Genomic DNA, 12,832 nt, shown 5'->3' with positions numbered 1-12,832 from the left:
CGTGATGTTGATATCCACTAGGTTCACTAGGGTTAGGGTTAGGGTTAGGGATATTTAATGAAGCCAGATTCAATGGCTCAAGTCCTATAAAAGCTAGATTGATGAATTAAAAAGAAATGATTGGACACACATCTCACTCAAAAACGATGACTCAAAATCCCTATGGAACCTTGTGATATGTTGTTATGGATAGTGCTTACCTGTGACTTTATACCTCTACAACTTCAACCGAGTTCTGTAGGGGGGAATTATAATTTCCCCTAGTGCTAATTCCCCCTAATACTTGACCTCATGGAACATCTGCTCAGATAGTGGAGCACGAGGCTTGAGGTGGGATGAGGTGGTTTTTATACACACATGTGAACCCTTAAAAATGTCATTCCTAGGCTAGGGTGGAACACCATATCTAAAATAGGTTTCTTGCTAGTTTTACACACTTACCTCATGTTGTTCTCAGCCTGAGCTGCCATTCTAATTCAAACAAGAATCTCCCACATATATTTTATTGCATGTATATCCCAATATTGGAAGGTTAACACTCCTCACAACCACCTAGTCTAGCCCCAATTTACAATTTTTTTTGGAATATATATCTTGGCACTTCCTCTCATTCTGGGGATGGTATCTAGCGTAAACCCAAATTATTTGGGGCACAAGGCAATCAACAATACATTCATTAAGAGGTCAACATGTGACTTGTGAGAATTGGTCCTGGGTGTGGATGGATAACATTCCCCCTCAATTGCTTGGGTTAGACCCAATTGACTAAAATGCTTTTTGCAAAATATATCCTGAGAAAACCCAGGGAACTTTGCCTCATTCTAAGGATGGCACCTGGGCTTAAACAGCTTCCTTAGGGCCAAAGGCCATATCAAAATGTCATTGGCGGGAATAGAACCATTATAGGGAGGATAACAATCATTCCACCTAACCAGTGGAGCTAGACCCAATTGACATTAGATGTGTTTGCAGTTAGACAAAGGTGTAGGAATTTTGGAAATGATTTTTTTTGTGTTTTTGGACGCATTACTGCTTGTAGTGCTTAGGAGCACTAGTATTTCAAAGATCTAGGTTTTGTACCCTGACTTGTATATTAGCTGTGGGGATAAAAATATTATTGGCCTATTGTAGCATAGCGTGCATCATCTCACCAGTGAGTTTCTCTTTGGATACTGGTAAAATAGATGGATACGTGTATAAGTAACATGATCAAGTATACGATAGTATAGTTGTAAGATTAAATTTTATTGAAGCCTTGAAACCCTGCTGCGCGATCTCTCGGCCCACGGCCCTCATGGCTCCTCCGAATCCAGCGTTCCAACACTATGCACAGGTGCAGGCTGAAGCTCAGAATTGGGATCGGGAGCAAGCCCATCCAAAGGTGGAGGAAGTAAACGTCCATGCCTTTCTTCTGGCAGCTCCAGGCATTCCCCAAACCCTTTATCAACGTTTGTTCGACAAGCTTCCCACGGAGACTTTCGATAGAGGCAACTTCTTCCAGATCGAACTTTGCGAAGATGGCAAGCAGTGGCGCCTAATGCTGTCCCGCAATGCCATGGCCAGGGACTCCAACGTTTTCCTCATCGATCAAGCGTGGTCCTTCCAGCCCCCAGATGCTCGCAATCAGGAAATATAGGTTTGCGATGCTGTCAGTGGTCGATGGGAAATCCCCTTTAACGGATCTGATACCTCCGCCCTTGGGAGAACGCTGCAAGGAGACGGGGTGTTCACTTCTAGCGGGGGAAGGTATAAAACCCCCAGATCCTCCATTGATCAATCAGATCGGGCTCTCAATAGACAGATCGGCCAAGATCTTGCAGGTCTGATACCCTGGACGAAAAATAGCCATGACAGAGTTGCTCTCGGAAGTACAAGAGGCCCTGACACTGTGTCTAGGCACTTCTCTGACTCCTTTCAGATCCAATTTTCTCAGCCTACAGGCAGAACCATCGTACAATGGGTCAACTCTTCAGATCTGATGCTGAATCTCAAACTGGATCTAGAATGGCGGATTGGGATCCCTTCAGGCCTTCAGAGACTTCTCTTTCAAGGTAAGCAACTTGAAGACCTTCTTCCCCTCTCTTCTTACAGCATTTCCAGGAACAGCTCCTTGGTGGTAACCCTTCATTTGAGAGGAGGTGCAGCGGGACAGTCATCCTCTGCTCCTCCTTTCTCATACAAAGATGCAGTACACTCTGAGAACCCCAAACCCCTGGAGGTCCTTAAACCTAAGCCCTTTTTGGTTGATAACATAGATGAAGCTCCCTCTGTGGAAATCACCCATGATGATCTTGCAACCCAACTTCAAGAATTTGCAGAAAGAGCCATCATTTGTAGATTTAACAAACTGTGGCCACGATCTTAGGATCTCTATGCATGGATCCATGCAAACTGGACTCATCATTGTAAGATCAGTTTCTGTTCAAAAGGTTACTTAATTGTTCTATTTGATAACAGTAAGTATTATAAAAAGGCTTTAGAAGAAGGCCCTTGGTTCATGGGAACTGCAGGGCTCTTCTTGACTCCTTGGTTCCCAGACTTTGATCTAGCAACTGCAGTCATTGCCAGGACACCTGTATGGATCAGGCTTCCAAATTTACCTGCCCACTTATGGCATACTGTTGTATACAGAGCCATAGGCAACACCTTGGGCAGGTTCATTATGGGAGATTTCTGGCGGGAAACCAAAGGTCTCTACACATATGCCAGAATATGTGTGGAGCTAGATTTGAGCAAAGGACTTCTAGACCAAATCATTCTCAAGATCAATGACCTTGTTTGGACCCATATCCTAGATTACGAAAACACTACCTTTCGCTGCCGCCACTGTCACCTAACAGGGCACCTGCAGAATTCTTGCCCATCATTGCCTGCAAAATTGAAAAAGGTCAACTTTTCAAAGACCAAACCCAAGCGCTAGACCCCATGTTCTCTGCAGCGAGCAGTGAGCTCTGACTCCTCAAGCTCGGAAGATGAGGAGAGCGATGCAGAACCAGACCAGGCGCCTCAGACGATGGATCCATCCACTTATACTCCTGCACACACCACTGTCACAACAATCTCCCAGAAACGCGTCCATGAGACCTCATCTTCTGAATCAGATAAGGAGATCCCCCTATTGGAGAACTCCAGTCTTCAAGTTGTTTTAGCTCATACTCCGCAGGATGGCTAGATAAAAGTCAATAAAAAGAAAGGGAAAAAACATCGTGTTGAGAATTCTGCCCCTGTGGAGTAAATGTCAGTTTTTTTCTCTCAAGTTAATTACTGTAGCTCCGTGAATGGTTCACCCCTTCTCCAGGACCGAGGCTAATAGTTTCATCATTTCCGGTCGACCGGTTTCTTGTCTTTCTTGATTGTACTATATTTTACTCAATAGAAATAGTTTAATTTTACTGAGAAAAACATGATCAAGTATACCATGTTTAAAAAAAAAAAAAATCCACATTTTCTAAGGATTTGCACCATTGCTGTAGCTGGATTGTGGTGGTTCTAGTTCTTCAAGACTATTGAACAAAAAATTATTTGGAAATTAAGTTGTTTACGATTGTCAAATATGACTGATCATTTGAAATTCTTTGCCATCTGTTGTTACTGATAGGGTATTTTATAATATTGTGCAATATGGTTTTCTATGCTTTATAGCATGAGTATTTACTTGTTATGTTGATGTGTAGAGGATATGATATTCAAGTGGTTTTTATATTGGTCTTGATGATAACATCTCAATGGTGGTGGAACCCTTGCTTTGGATCATGCAAGGTTCCAATGGTGAACTGTGAAAGAGAACGCTTATTTTGGATTCTAACCACGAAAAGTTTCTCAAAAGTCTAGCCCATAAAAAAGGGTGAAATGTTGTATATAAATGATGTTTGTTTCTAAGCAAGAAGTCTTGCTAAAATTTGCAATATGATATATACTAGTGACTCTGTTTTTGAAGCACGTTTTTTGATTGTGAGGCATAGTTTTTTTCCAATTATATTTCAAAATTTAAACTTGCTTATTCTTGATGGTTTTACAAAGGCTTTTAGTGACATTGTATCCTTGTTGAATTACTGCTAGGGGTGCCTTGTTGAGAATAACGGTATATTCTATGATATTGATGTCTTTTCTTCAATGGATTTCATGCACCATATTTTTGCATTGATGATGAAGTAACTCTGTAATTATCTTGATCTACATGGATAGCTCATTGTGAGTGTTGTTTTCTCATGGGTAGCACTGCATTTTTGAGCTCTTTGGATTAATGATGGGGATGATCCCTACTTGTTGCTTCATGTGATCCTGTGCTTCTTCAGAAGAGGTTGGCTAAGTAGTTGATCATTGTTTTTCCACCATAGATGTAGCAATCTCTTGTTTGTTTAAGAAATTATGCCTGAATTTAGGTTCTTACATTATTTCATTGGTGATTGACATGTCTTCTTGCTAAAGTTGTTTTGGTTATGATCAAGTTTTGTGAAGTTTTAATAGCGTTGACCCTCTTAGTTTCTTTGTGGTTAGGTGTATGTTCCAGGTCTTGAGCCAACAGCAATTGATATTCTCTCAATGAGGACAAACATTATCTTTTTACTTTGGAATATGATCAAAGGATGTTTGGTAACAATTTTTCTTAATGCTAACAACTTTGTTGTTTTGTGCATGGATCCCAGTAGACACATCACTACATGTAGTTCTCAGGAGCACGAGTATTTCAAAGATATAGGTTTTGTACCCTGACCCGTATATTGTTTGTGGGGATAAAAAAATTATTGGCTTGTTGTAGCGTAGCCTGCATCATCTCACTAGTGAGTTTCTCTTTGGAGACTAGTAAAATAGATGGAAACATGTATAAGTAACATGATCAAGTATACCATGTTTAAAAAAAATATATTTTTCCACTTTTGCTAAGGATTTGCACCATTGGTGTAGTTGGATTGTGGTGGTTCTAGTTCTTCAAGACTATTGAACAAAACTTTATTTAGAAATTAAGTTGTTTACGATTGTAAAATATGACTGATCATTTGAAATTATTTTCCATCTATTCTTCGTAAACATCAATGTAACAAAGAATAGATCCAAGCAAAAACAAGAGAGCACTTACTTTTGAAATCATTCCATCTGCCCACATCACTTCAATATCCCCATTTTTGGGATCTATAATATTCCAAATCCAGGATAAATCTGATTTTTCGGTATCCATACCTACTTGACCTTATACCTTCTTGAAGACCCTTGTTGGAAAATTTTCTCTATAATTTTGGTCTCATTTACACATTTTGGCTTCAGTTCAATTTCTTTATCATTACGAGACTGATCCTCAAAGGCCATACCAACCTTAGCTTTTGTCTTTTTCTCAAAGATCTCTGTTCTAAATATAGCTCTGTTCTAATACAATACTCAGGTTTTGGATCCATTTCAAAATCTTTCTTAATGTTTGAATCATTTTCTATTTTCATACAATTCTCAAGTGATGAGATGTTTTGACACACCTTATCATCAACTGATGTTTCAACAACACCAAACACTTCTAGTAGCTCTACAATAGATGGCAGTTGAATAACAATGTCCCTAATACAATAATTGTAATCTGGGTGCTCAATTAGCTCATAGACACTTACCACTTCTTCTTTGTCAAACTCTCTAGGGTCTTCCGGCTGCAACATAGGTTTCAGCCACCTCACTATAGCTATGCGCTCTTTTGAATTGACACTTTTCACAACTGCTACATGCTTTGACTCCAGATCTTCTACATCCTCCTCTGAGCCCTATATGTATATCCTGTTATATGTCACATCAGCATTGAAAAGGTTTTGAACGATGAATGTGATGTGCAGCCATGGACACAAGGGAAAACATTGAGAGAGCTCTGTGCTAACGTTGTTCCTGAACACATTCTGAAAAGGTACATTTTATTTATGCTTCTATTTACAGTCGCAATAAATGTTGCAACATATTTCACTAAAAACTACTACACACTTTAGTTGAAGGTAGCATTTCAAGCCTCAACTGTTGCAATTGGTCCATTGTTGTCTCCCAATTATATTAAAAAAATTGCTAGAAACATAGGTGGTGACATAGGATGCTAGAGTGTTAGGTATTGTATTGTTACAGATTTCTTGGATTGGATTATTTTCATTGAAGACCTCATACCCACAACAATTGTTCTTAAGAGTGATTGAAGAAAGGCGTGTATGTCAATTGACACCATAGGGAGGAAATTTTATAGAAAATTTGATGGTGCCAACTAGTACATTAAAGAACATCTTCTGCAAATGATTCTAGACATGTATCTCAGCCTCGTTATGGTAGGATATAAGGATTTATCATATAGAGGAAAGTTCTAGTAGTCTTGGAATTTAAGTTCAATATGCTACTAGTAATAGAGAAGGCTGGATAAACTAGAGGTTTACTGGTGACCTGGATTGGCTTGACATGTGTAGGCTTTACATATATACAAAATAATAAGAATTTAGTTGTCTTTGAAGTAAATTTCATTATACTTCCAATAATAGAGAGGTTTGAGTAAACTGGATTATTACTGGTGACATGGACTGGATTGATGTGGATGCCCTCAATTGTAGGCCTAATGGTTACACTTGCTTTTCATCCACAATCCCTTGTTTCTCTTCCATAGGAACTTGCTTCCCTTTAATGTAGACGATATCCCTATGTTCTACCATGTTTTTTACCAGTCTGTAAATCACTTGTAGCTCTTCTCTCCAACTCTGAAAGCGCACAATGAATCTAAAACACTCCATTCCTGGCCATTGCCTGATTTCTGCTTAGTCTTTTTTGGTTGAAGAAATATGTCTTATCTTATACAGAAAATATGTACAAAAACTAAGAAAGAAATTGAGGCATATTTCTCGGTGCTAATAACATGCTGACAAGATTAGATACCCAAAAAAGTGCATTGGTGGGCTACTAAATTATGTCACTCTAGATTCTAAACAGTTGGTTTTGTCCACCCCTATGGTATCTTGGAAGTTTCTTAGAATTATTGTTTTTCCCCCTTTGGAAGCTAAGGTGTAAGTGTATTTTTCATAGTAATGTTAATTATGTTTCTTTCTTCCCTAAGATTTGGCAGGAAAAGGTACGCTTTCAGCTCCAAGCCAATGGATTGTTGCTTATCTTGTCCAACCTCCTTTGAATATCCTTGTCAGAGAAGATCTAAATTGTGCTCCAGCTATTCCTGGTTTCCATGTATGTCACATGTTGCTTCCCTAGCTTCTTATTCCATTCTCTCCATTTTTCTTGCCATCCCTACCATAGCTAGGCGAGTTTCTTGATTTTAAGGAGGACAATGATGTGAAAATTGAAAGTCCTTCCCTGTCTGTTTGAGTTTAGTTTTGAAAAATTGTTAAATTCTAGGGTTTGACCAATCTTGCTTCCTAGACGAACTTATAAAACCAGGTCCACATTGAGAAGTTTGGGAGCTAAATTCTTGGGTTGGTTGTTGCTGCAGATGCTTGGATCATCTCTATCTATGGACCTTGGTTGAATTATAGGGTGACCCTCCTTCCAACTTTTTCATGGCTCACTTGAGGCCACAAAAGCAAGATTTGTTCACATCCCCCACCTTCATGTGTAGTGATTCTAGTGAATCCCCATGTCAGATGTGTGGATCCACTAGACGTGCCCTTCCTAAGTGCCTAAGACATGTCCCACACTCAGAATCTGCATGCTTGATGCGCAAGGTGAGAAAAGGAATGGATTAGGGTAAAAAACACACAATATAGAGGTCTTCTAGGTTTCTTTCATACATCATCATTTCGGAAAATCTTAAGGCTGTATACAGAGAAGGAGAAGCTTGAAACTTCAAGGATTTTCTGCACTAAATTATGCAATTATTTTTGTCAGTTTGTCATTTCTTGAACAACAACTTTCTTGCACAGGAATTATGGCTCAATCATCTTATCTATGTAATATATTTTGATGACATTGAATGAGAAAACTACAGTTTTAACTCCTGAGTTTATGGTTCTATATGTATGATATGTGGTGTATTGTTTTGTGTTTGAAGTAGTTCTATTTTCTAAATGTTAAAAAAAAATTATTTCATTATTAATTTATGTAATTTTAATATATATGTATATATGTATATATATATCTATATATATAAGAATAACTTCACAGGATTCCTCCATCTTCCCCAAATCCCCAGATGGAGGCTAGTAGTAACTACCAACTACAGTAGCAGCCAGTAAGCAGGACATAATCCCACAACCTTTTGGTCATCATGGCTTGAGCGAGCAGGCTTTCGCTTGATGAGCTAACTCAATGGTACGTTTGTGTGCGTTTTATATATATATATATATCTATATATATATGTATATATATATATATATATATATATATATATATATATATATATATATGTATATATATGTATATGTATATATATAGATATATATATATATCTATATATATATATAGATATATATATATACATATATATATATATACATATATATATATATACATATATATATATATACATATACATATATGTATATATATATATATATATATACATATATGTATATATATATATATATATATATATATATATATATATATATATCTATATATATATATATATATATATATATATATTTTTTTTTTCCATGTAGACTCTCTTATGAGTGCAAGAAGTTACTCTATTAGAGTGTAAACATGTCAATATACAAGACTTGACTTGGGTGGGAAGGATACCAAATATTCTGCCCAACCATCAGGCTAAACTAAATTGACATTTTGCATCATCAATCTAAATCAACATTTTTGAAATTTGTACATGCTATGCAGTTTCAGATGGTTGGGCCTTTGTCCCTGTTCATAGATTTTAGGTTTCCATTATTGTTCACTACAAGGTGCAAAGATATATGTCTTGTGAGTTGTCAATTAGGAGAGCTTACTATAAAAGCTTTGTTTCTGGTCTATCTATGCTAATCCAATTCTCCTATCTCTATTCTCCATAATGGTATCATTTGAATTTTTCTCCATTATGGTTTCGACAATGAAAGCACTTGTAACTTCACTATTTGTCCACAAACCTCTTGGCATTTGTTTTCACTTCAGTTTAAAATGCAATTTCTTTAGGCAAATTGGTTTTGGGATCATAATGAAACAAATTGTCTTAAACCTCTTTTCCTCTATTTTCTTTGCTATTCTTTTGTTGTCTTGACATTTCTTTTTCTCAATTTAGGCTTGCAGACATGACTTCACAACCTGTAACATGAAAAGTAGTGATTCTAACTGGATCCTTTACTTAAAATGATCTCTCTGCTATTTTATATCAAGGGAGAGATTTGGCAATGCTAAACTCTTTGGAATATGCATCTAGCACATGTCTATTAGTCATTTTTTTTGCATATGTTGGATATAGTAACATCGGGATTCAATGCAACTAAACTATAGGAAATTCTTTTTAGAAATGACAGATTGTTTTATGCCAGATTCATCATTGAAATTCTAAATTCAAATTTTCTACCAAGTCTTGTTTGTGGCAATTATTATATCTACAAGCAATTAGAGAACTTAAATTTTCTTTGTATGGGCTTTTCTGATGTTTCTTATTCCATGGTACAATTCTTCCATTCAGGTCAAACGAGTACTCAGGCAAAACTAGTCAAAGGTTGGAAGTAGATATTTTCCACCATGGTACTCCTTTACCTCCTCAATATGGATTTTCGATTTTCAAATATTTTAAGTTTTATGGTGTTCAACTCTCAATGTATTTTCTTCTTTCAGGTTTATCAAAGATGTGGGCATAAGCTGGAAAAAGAAGAATATGAATTGAAATTAACATAGTAAATTAAATCTATCGAGTATATTACCATAGAAAAATTCACTCCTAATGTTTGTTCTTTCTGAGATATTCAATTCTTTGTTATTGTTTGTTATTTCAGGTCAGTGAAGGATGAGCATAAATAGTACGTGTATGTACAAATGTATTATGCAAAGCACTAAGTGAAATAATAAGGATCTCTTCCACTGAAGCTCTGAAGCACCTCGTTTTCCTTGGGTAAATTAAGTAAAATCATAAATGAATCATGCCAAAATATTTTGGAATCTAAATTCAAATGAGTGCATTTCCCATTCAAATTGATCAAACTTGGGCATAAATAGTTGATGAGACAATCCAACATGATATGTATGAGGTCAATTGAAAAATCTGAGAGAAATAGGGATAGGGTATTCCAATTTACCCCATGAAAAACAAAATGCAGAGGCCTATATAGGAACAAGCAAAGGGAAAACGATGATGCTCTGTAGAAAATTGGTTAGAATCCATATCTATGAGTTAAGATTATAGAGCTGCAATGGTCAGTTTTGGAGAAATACAAAATTGATATAAAGTATTTTTTGGTGTTGGCCTCTATGTGATTTATGGTGTCATCTCCTCATGCCTATTGATCCCAAAATGGGAACTAAATTTGTTCTAATTAATTATTGTTCTTGAAAGATCTCAGGGGAACATGAGAGATACAATTTTGTTAGCTTTTGACATACTCTTTTGGAGTGTTGTCTTTCATATGTTGTCTTTTGTTGTATTTTTAATAATTCAGGTTTGAAAAAATTGTAATTTTTGTGCTTAATGATTTGGGCTCACAATAATCAAATGGCATCTAAATGGCATTTGGGAAAAAGGTGTTTTCTGCTATCAAATTTATTGTTCTTTTCTTTATATTGTCTCATATCATTTAATTATCCACTATTATATGTATTTACTTGTATTTACAAAGAAAATGTTGGCACCAAATGTATCTCAATTTACTTGAAATTTTGTTCCTTTATGCCACACTAACGCAGAAAGATGCCATTTCAAGATAGTTTTACATTTATGTCTTTTGAGCAGGAATGGTTAAAGGATGCACATCACCCATCACAATAACTAATATATTGAAGATGCAATTTTAAAATATTTATTTGTAATAATTTTTCTTTTTAGTAGAATATTTAAAACATATAAATCATTTATCATAATAATTATTTTGTATTAATTTGATTATACGTAATAATTTAAGTTATAAGTTTTTTGACATGATAATATGGAACATGGAGTGGATATGCGATCTGCTACGAAGGGAATCTTGAAACTGACAGACAGTTAGATGTATGTTGCTTTGCCGATGTTGACTAGGCTAGAGACCTTGATCAATGAAGGTCAACCAACGGGTATGTTTTCAAACTGTTTGGTGAAGCTATAAGTTGGATGAGTAAGAGACAAGTGGTTACAACCTTGTCAACTAAAAAATCTGAATATATGGTGGCCACTCATCCAAGCAAGGAAGTGGTAGGGTAGAAGCTTTCTTGTTCAAAGATTAACCATCATTTGACATGGTAATATGGAACATGGAGTGGGCCTAGAGTACCTAAAATTGCTTCTACTTTCCTAAGAGCTTGTCTTCCTCAGATATAAGGAAACAAGTTAGATGCAGGAGTATCTAACTTAGGGTAACATGTTTACTAAGGGATTTGGATTCCTAAGTTAGGATTTAATTATTTAATGTATTTTCCTATAGTTTTAGGAGAGAATGAGAATCATTGTTAATAGAAGAAGGTTCGAGAGTATTTTGGAAGAGTTGAAAGATTTGAGGGTTAGTTAGTTCTCATCTAGAGATAAGGGATTAGGTGAGATTTTTTATGGATCATGAGAGATATTGTGGAAGTTTGTTTGGGATGTAGAGCCTACTTTGCGTTCAAATCCACTTGTATAAATCTAAGTGAGCCCATGACACATGTAAAAGAAGGAGAGTTAGGAAAGAAAGGCTAATTATTAGGCCAATAATTCTCTTGTAAATATCTTATTTCTATAATGAATAATTGTTGAATATTCTTTAATGAATTATTTTTGAATATTTGTATGCATTCATTATGTGTGTGGATTTTAGTTTTATGTGGGTTTTTATTTGCAATAGTTTGCACCATCATTGTGGTATCAAAGCTAGGTTGAGATTGATTTCTTGTAAACTGTGTGATGGATTGTCTTGTGCTTTTGGAGTCATTGTTGAGTGAATTTTTCACCTATTGTTGCAAAGAGGGTAGCGTTGCTGAAGCAAGGTTCTATGTGTAAAGATCACTGTGAGCGATCTCTGTTTTGTTTGCTGCAGATATGGCATCTCAAAATTGAGACCGTGCATTGCTAGTGAGAGAAAAGTGTTCAGTTCAAATGATTTGTTGTATTATTTGTTATTTGTGCAATCTAAAATGACGCAGAATAAGTATCAGAAAAGTGGAGGAGATATCATCTCTTTATTATTGGAGAATTTGATCTACTTAGAGGTTGTAGTCGTTGGCTTTGGAGTTAGACACATTGTTATTGACGCCTGGTGTGAGACATCTATGCAGAGAAGCAATGCAAAGGGTGTGGAATGAAGTTTTAAGGGTGAGGTTTCCAGTGTGCTTAATTGGAGATGGGCCTTCTCAATTGGAACCATAGCTTGTTGTCCCAATGGGGATGAAACACTGTGATGGAGACAACGATGGGTTAGAAATATTGCAGTGTCTTTTCCAACAATGAGTTGAGTAGGCATAGCACACCCACTTATTACTTCACACCATAGTTATCAAATTTGAATTTAAATTCTGGTTCGAATTTGATATGATACGATAAAAATTCATACAAGAAATTTTCAATTCAGTATCGGTAAAAAAAATACCATAGTATACATCTTAAATATATATATATATATATATATATATATATATATATATATATATATATATATATATTTCCTTTCCTATAATCACAATGTTTTTTACTCATTTTCTTTTTATTCATTTTAAAATTTAAATATTTTGTAATAATTTTAGTCAGTATAGACAATTTTAAAACTACAATTCACTAAGA

The sequence above is a fragment of the Pinus tabuliformis genome, chromosome 7 (genome assembly GCF_031772625.1).
Source record: "Pinus tabuliformis cultivar Carrire ecotype Pingquan chromosome 7, CPIR1, whole genome shotgun sequence".
Classification (NCBI taxonomy): domain Eukaryota; kingdom Viridiplantae; phylum Streptophyta; class Pinopsida; order Pinales; family Pinaceae; genus Pinus; species Pinus tabuliformis.
The sequence above is the reverse complement of the archived record's forward strand: the minus strand, read 5'-3'. Positions refer to the sequence as shown.